This window comes from Brassica rapa, unplaced genomic scaffold, assembly GCF_000309985.2.
Source record: "Brassica rapa cultivar Chiifu-401-42 unplaced genomic scaffold, CAAS_Brap_v3.01 Scaffold0024, whole genome shotgun sequence".
Lineage (NCBI taxonomy): Eukaryota > Viridiplantae > Streptophyta > Magnoliopsida > Brassicales > Brassicaceae > Brassica > Brassica rapa.
In genome coordinates, this window is record NW_022609970.1 from 15,764 (window position 1) to 23,629 (window position 7,866).

Genomic DNA, 7,866 nt, shown 5'->3' on the forward strand with positions numbered 1-7,866 from the left:
CCAGTTGCACCAAACAGCTAATCCAAAGACTCACCAGGATATGTGTTCAATCAAAACGGCGTATCTCACCAACCAGGAAGACATTGTCCATGAAACTAAATTTCCTGCACTCTACGCTCAACAAGGAGTCAATCCCAATTGGAATCATCATCAAAGATACTCGGACAAGGAAGATATGAATTTTACAAACCGGAGGTTCTCCATCCCGTCCATCTGCGAGTATCCGAGTTTAGAAGTTGTTTCAAGCCCAACAAAGAAGCGTTCCGACCCAAACCAAAGCTTGGACTTCAAGAAGGATCTCTTAGCTTTCCAACAAGCCAAGAATGGGAAGAAAAGTCCACGGAAATATGGAGTTAAGATCAATTTCTCAAAACCGGACAAACCAGTTCTGCACTTGCCTTATTTGGAAGCTGGCCGGTTCAATCAATTGCAAACCAGACATTGGCGACCAGGAGAGACATCTAACCATTCAGGAGACCAATCCAAACGTCCAGGAGAGTCAGAGACGTTCTTACAATGCACCAGCATCCATCAGATTATTCAGAATCAAACAAGACCATACTTGCCATTTTTGGAGTCAAAAGCCATCAATTCTCAACTGCTCTTTTACCATCAAGATTGGCACGACTTCTATACATATTTCTTCAGTAAAGAAGTTCCCAAGAAGCTCACTTACAGCCTCAAACCGTCCAAATACATAACCAGAATCAAATCCCTTGAAGAAAGCCATTGGAACCAAAAATTCTCCTAACGGCTAGTTTATCGGTTTCCTTGTTTAGTTTTTGTTTCCTTTCTTTTTTGTGACCGTTTGGTCTCTGTCTGAGGTCATGCTCTATATAAGCAGACCCATTTGTATACTTTAGATTCACCTTTCAATCCTTAAGAAATAATATTCAGTTTGTTTATTTTTATCAAAGAGAGTCTTTGAATAGAAATCTGTCTTTAGGATACTTGAGTGATTCTTGTGTTCTATTGATTCGTCTAGCATAGGTTGTTTGAGTGATTCAACAGCCAGTGTTATTCCAGATTGAGAGAGTCAATCAAACCCACGGATTGAGAGAGTCAATCATCTTCTATCCAACATCATCTATCCATCTTCCATCTTCAAACAACTATTCATCAATCTTTCCATCCCTTTATCTTTTCAGTTTCTGTTCTTATTTTAATTATTCATAAACTCATTGTTCTGCATTGTTTCCAGGTTAGATTGGATTAAAAGGCACAGCAAGTCGTCCATCTTCACCATCTTTCCATCCGGTCTTCATCCTTACCGATAAGATCAACCCATCGCCCATCCATCTCATCGACCCAGCTTCCCAGCCTGCAACATTGAACAGACAGCCCACGTGGGCCAAAATCACCCAAACAGTCCAGGGGAAGGGTCAGCCTGCTGTGTCCAAGGACCAACGTGCTGATATGTGTACTTATGGACAGCCACAGACCTCCTGTGTGTGCTGACGGACACACACGGACAGCCACAGATGTCATGTGTGTGCTGACGGACACCCACAGACGTCCTGTGTCTGCTGACAGCTTCCACAGACGTCATGTTTGTACTGAACAGACAGCCCACGTGGGCCAAAATCACCCGAACAGTCCACAGGAAGGGCCAGCTTGCTGAGTTCAAGGACCAACGTGCTGATATGTGTACTGATGGACAGCCACGGACGTCCTGTGTGTGCTGACAGACACCCACAGACGTCCTGTGTGTACTGAACAGATAGCCCACGTGTGCCAAAAATCACCCAAACAGTCCTCGGGAAGGGCCAGCGTGCTGAGTCCAAGGACCAACGTGCTGATATGTGTACTGATGGACAGCAACGGACGTCCTGTGTGTGCTGACGGACACAAACGGACACACACGGACACACATGGACAGCCATGGACGTCTTCTGTGTGCTGGCGGACACCCACGGACGTCCTGTGTGTACTGAACAGACAGCCCATGTGGGCCAAAATCACCCGAACAGTCCACGGGAAGGGTCAGCGTGCTGAGTACAAGGACCAACGTGCTGATATGTGTACTGATGGACAGCCACGGAAGTCCTGTGTGTGCTGACGGACACACACGGACACACACGGACATCCAGGGACGTCCTGTGTGTGCTGACGGAAACCCCCAGACGTCCTGTGTGTGCTGACGGACACACACGGACACACACGGACTGCCACAGACGTCCTGTCTGTGCTGACGGACAGCCACGGACGTCCTGTGTGTGCTGGCGGACACCCACGGACGTAATGGGTGTACTGAACAGACAGGCCACGTTGGCGAAAATCATCCGAATAGTCCATGGGAGGGGTCAGCGTGCTGAGTCCAAGGACCAACGTGCAGATATGTGTACTGATTGACAGCCACAGACGTCCTGTGTGTGCTGACGGACACACACGGAGAAACAACACATACAGCCACGGACGTCCTGTGTGTACTGACGGACACCCACAGACGCCCTGTGTGTGCTGATGGGACACCCACGGACGTCCTGTGTGTGTACTGAACAGACAGCCCAGGTGGGCCAAAATCACCCTAACAGTCCACGGGAAGGGCCAGTGTGCTGAGTCCAAGGACCAACGTGCCTATATGTGTACTGATGGGGAGCCACGGACGTCCTGTGTGTTCTGACGGACAAAGACGGACACACACGGACAGCCACAGACGTAGTGTGTGCTGGCGGACACCCACGGACGTCTGTGTGTACGGAACAGACAGCACACGTGGGCCAAAATCACCCGAACAGTCCACGGGAAGGGTCAACGTGCTGAGTAAAAGGACCAACGTGCTGATATGTGTACTGATGGACAGCCACGGACGTCCTGTGTGTGCTGACAGACACACACGGACAGCCACTCACGTCTTGTGTGTGCTGACGGACACACACAGACGTCCTGTGTGTGCTGATGGACACACACAGACACACACGGACAGCCACGGACGTCCTGTGTGTGCTGACGGACTGCCACAGACAGCCACTGACGTCCTGTGTGTGCTGGCGGACACCCACGGACGTAATGTGTGTACTGAACAGACAGGCCACGTTGGCCAAAATTACCCGAACAGTCCACGGGAGGGGTCAGCGTGCTGAGTCCAAGGACCAACGTGCTGATATGTGTACTGATGGACAGCCACGGACGTCCTGTGTGTGTTGACGGACACACACGGACAAACACATACAGCCATGGACGTCCTGTGTGTGCTGACGGACACCCAAAGACGCCCTGTGTGTGCTGACGGACACCCACGGACGTCCTGTGTGTACTGAACAGACAGCCCACGTGGGCCAAAATCACCCAAACAGTCCACGGGAAGGGCCAGCGTGCTGAGTCCAAGGACCAACGTGCCTATATGTGTACTGATGGGCAGCCACGGACGTCCTGTGTGTTCTGACGGACACAAATGGACACACACAGACAGCCACAGACGTCCTTTGTGTGCTGGCAGACACCCACGGACCGCCTGTGTGTACTGAACAGACAGCACACGTGGGCGAAAATCACCCGAACAGTCCACGGGAAGGGTCAACGTGCTGAGTACAAGGACCAACTTGCTGATATGTGTACCGACGGACAGCCACGGACGTCCTGTGTGTGCTGACGGACACACACGGACAAACACATACAGCCACGGACGTTCTGTGTGTACTGAACAGACAGCCCACGTGGGCCAAAATCACCCAAACAGTCCACTGGATAGGCCAGCGTGCTGAGTCCAAGGACCAACGTGCCTATATTTGTACTGATGGGCAGCCACGGACGTCTTGTGTGTTCTGACGGACACAGACGGACACACACAGACAGCCACAGACGTCCTGTGTGTGCTGGCGGACACCCACGGACGTCCTGTGTGTACTGAACAGACAGCACATGTGGGCCAAAATCACCCGAACAGTCCACGGGAAGGGTCAACGTGCTGAGTACAAGGACCAACGTGATGATATGTGTACTGATGGACAGCCACGGACGTCCTGTGTGTGCTGACAGACATACATCGACAGCCACTCACGTCCTGTGTGTGCTGACGGACACACACAGATGTCCTGTGTGTGATGGCGGACAGCCACAGACAGCCACGGACGTCCTGTGTGTGCTGGCGGACACCCACAGACGTAATGTGTGTACTGAACAGACAGCCCACGTGGGCCAAAATCACCCGAACAATCCACGGGAAGGGTCAGCATGCTGAGTCCAAGGACCAACGTGCTGATATGTGTACTGATGGACAGCCACGGACGTCCTGTGTGTGCTGACGGACACACACGGACAAACACATACAGCCACGGACGTCCTGTGTGTGCTGACGGACACCCACGGATATCCTGTGTGTGCTGACGGACACCCACGGACATCCTGTGTGTACAGAACAGACAGCCCACGTGGGCCAAAATCACCCGAACTGATGTGGTCATCAGATCAGCAACTGAACCGGAGGTCAACCCAAAGCCCTACTCAACCAGCCAAGGCGCCAAGCAGAACACATATGCACTAAAAATGCCGTATCTTACAAACCAGGAGGGTTTAAGTCACGAGACAAATTTTAATGGACTCTACACTCAAGAAGGAGTCCAGCCCATTTGGAATCAGTCCAAAATAGCCACGGAGCAAGAGGTTATGATTTTACAACTCAGAGGTTTCTAACCCGTCTATCTGCGAGTATCGGACTTTAGAAGGAGATTTAAGCTCAAGTAAGGAGCGGCCTGAAGGAAAGCCCATCATAAGAGTCAAGAGGAGTTTATCAGCTTTCCAGAAAGCCCAAGATCAGGAGCAATGGCCACGGAATTATGAAGTTATGATCCAATCTCCAAAACTGGTCAAACCAGTTCTACACTTGCCTCAATTGGAAGCTAACCGGTTCAATCAGCTTCAAACCAGACATTGGCGACCAGGAGATCATTTCAACCAATCAGGAGATATTATAGGAGTCCAGGAGGAGTTCTGCAAGTTCATTCCATGCACCAGCAACCATTGGATCAGGAGGATCCTCATTTACTCAAACCTGCCTTATTTGGAGCAAACCGACATTAATGGCCAACAGCTCTTTTCTCTTCAGATCAGGCACGAGATCAGAACCTATCAAGCACCCAGGAAGGTACCAAGGAAGCTCTCCTATCCATTAAAACCGTCCAGGTTCAAGAAGAATCAAGTTTCTCACTTGGAGCCAAAATCCCATAAAAGGCTCCAACGGCTAGTTTCCGATTTTGTTACTTTGCTTGATTTGTTTCCTTTTCTATTTGTTTTAGAACGTTAGGACCTTTGTCTCTGAGCCTTATATAAGCTCTTAGACGTCCATGGTAAAGAGCACCCTTAATCACCAAGTTAATAGAAAGTTTATTCAGTTTTATCAAAGTTGTTCTTTGTATAAAATATCGGTCTTTAGGATTCAAAGAGAGATTCTTTGTTGTCTTATTGATTTCGAGAGTCTAGTTTGTTTGTGCAAATCAAACAATCTCAGTACACAGATTGAGAGAGTCAATCACTTCGATCCATCATTCCATCAGATTGAGAGATTCAATCAAACCTTCCTCCGCAAATCCACTTCAGTTCATCTTCTAATTAAGCTGAGAGTGATACACATCCAGCAGCTTGATTCCGCCATATCTATCCCTTATATTTGTTTCTTGTTCTTGTTTTATTATCATTATCATTATCATCTCATTTGTTTTCATAATTGTTTCTGTTTGCATTATGAAAATCTAAAAACTCATAAAAATCGGTTCTCTTGTTTTCAGGTTGAAACCTTGGTTCCACCATTCTATCCATTCGTGGGTTACCCCCCCCTGTGCCTACAACACGAACCCACGGAAGGGCTGGCATGCTGAGTCAAGGACAACGTGCTGATATGTGTACTGATGGACAGCCCCGGACGTTCTGTGTGTTTGACGGACACACACGGACACATACGGACAGCCAATACGTCTTGTGCTTGCTTACAGGGACACACACGGACGTTCTGTGTGTTGATGACGGACACGCACGGAAGTCCTGTTTGCCGACGGACACACACGGACCCCCACACGGACAGGCACAGACGTCCTGTGTGTGCTGACGGACAGCCACGGACAGCCATGGACGTCCTGTGTGTGCTGGCGGACACCCACAGACGTCCTTGTGTTTACTGAACAGACAGCCCACGGGCCAAAAATAACCCAAACAGTCCTCGGGAAGGGCCAGCGTGCTGAGTCAAGGACCAACGTGCTGATATGTGTACTGATGGACAGCCCGGACGTCATGTGTGTGCTGACGGACCCAAACGGACACACACGGACACACATGGACGCCACAGACGTCCTATATGTGCTGGCGACACCCACGGATGTCCTGGTGTACTGAACAGACAGCCCACGTGGGCCCAAAATCACCCGACACAGTCCACGGGAAGGGTCAGCGTGCTGAGTACGAGGACCAACGTGCTGATATGTGTACTGATGGACAGCCACGGACGCGTGTGTGTGCTGACGGACACACACGAACACACACGGACAGCCACGGACGTCCTGTGTGTCCTGACGGAAACCGCGGATGTCCTATGTGTGCTGACGGACACACACGGACACACACGGACACTGCCACGGACGTCCTGTGTGTGCTGACGGACAGCCACAGACAGCCACGGACGTCCTGTGTGTGCTGGCGGATACCCACGGACGTAATGGGTGTACTGAACAGACATGCCACGTTGGCCAAAATCATCCGAACAGTCCACGGGAGGGGTCAGCGTGCTGTGTCCAAGGACCAACGTGCTGATATGTGTACTGATGGACAGCCACGGACATCCTGAGTGTGCTGACGGACACACATGGACAAACACATACAGCCACAGACGTCCTGTGTGTACTGACGGACACCCACAGACGCTCTGTGTGTGCTGACGGACACCCACGGACGTCCTGTGTGTACTGAACAGACAGCCCACGTGGGCCAAAATCACCCAAACCGTCCACGGGAAGGGCCGGCGTGCTGAGTCCAAGGAACAACGTGCCTATATGTGTACTGATGGGCAGCCACGGACGTTCTGTGTGTTCTGACGGACACAGACGGACACACACGGACAGCCACGGACATCCTGTGTGTGCTGGCGGACACCCACGGACGTCCTGTGTGTACTGAACAGACAGCACACGTGGGCCAAAATCACCCGAACAGTCCACGGGAAGGGTCAACGTGCTGAGTAAAAGGACCAACGTGCTGATATGTGTACTGATGGAAAGCCACGGACGTCCTGTGTGTGCTGAGAGACACCTACAGACGTCCTGTGTGTACTGAACAGATAGCCCACGTGGTCCAAAAATCACCCAAACAGTCCTCGGGAAGGGCCAGCGTGCTGAGTCCAAGGACCAACGTGCTGATATGTGTACTGATGGACAGCCACGGACGTCCTGTGTGTGCTGACGGACACAAACGGACACACACGGACACACATGGACAGCCATGGACGTCCTGTGTGTGCTGGCGGACACCCACGGATGTCATGTGTGTACTGAACAGACAGCCCATGTGGGCCAAAATCACCCGAACAGTCCACGGGAAGGGTCAGCGTGCTGAGTACAAGGACCAACGTGCTGATATGTGTACTGATGGACAGCCACGGACGTCCTGTGTGTGCTGACGGACACACACGGACACACACGGACATCCAGGGACGTCCTGTGTATGCTGACGGAAACCCACGGACGTCCTGTGTGTGCTGACGAACACACACGGACACACACGGACTGCCACAGACGTCCTGTCTGTGCTGACGGACAGCCACAGACAGCCACGGACGTCCTGTGTGTGCTGGCGGACACCCACGGACGTAATGGGTGTACTGAACAGACAGGCCACGTTGGCGAAAATCATCCGAACAGTCCACGGGAGGGGTCAGCGTGCTGA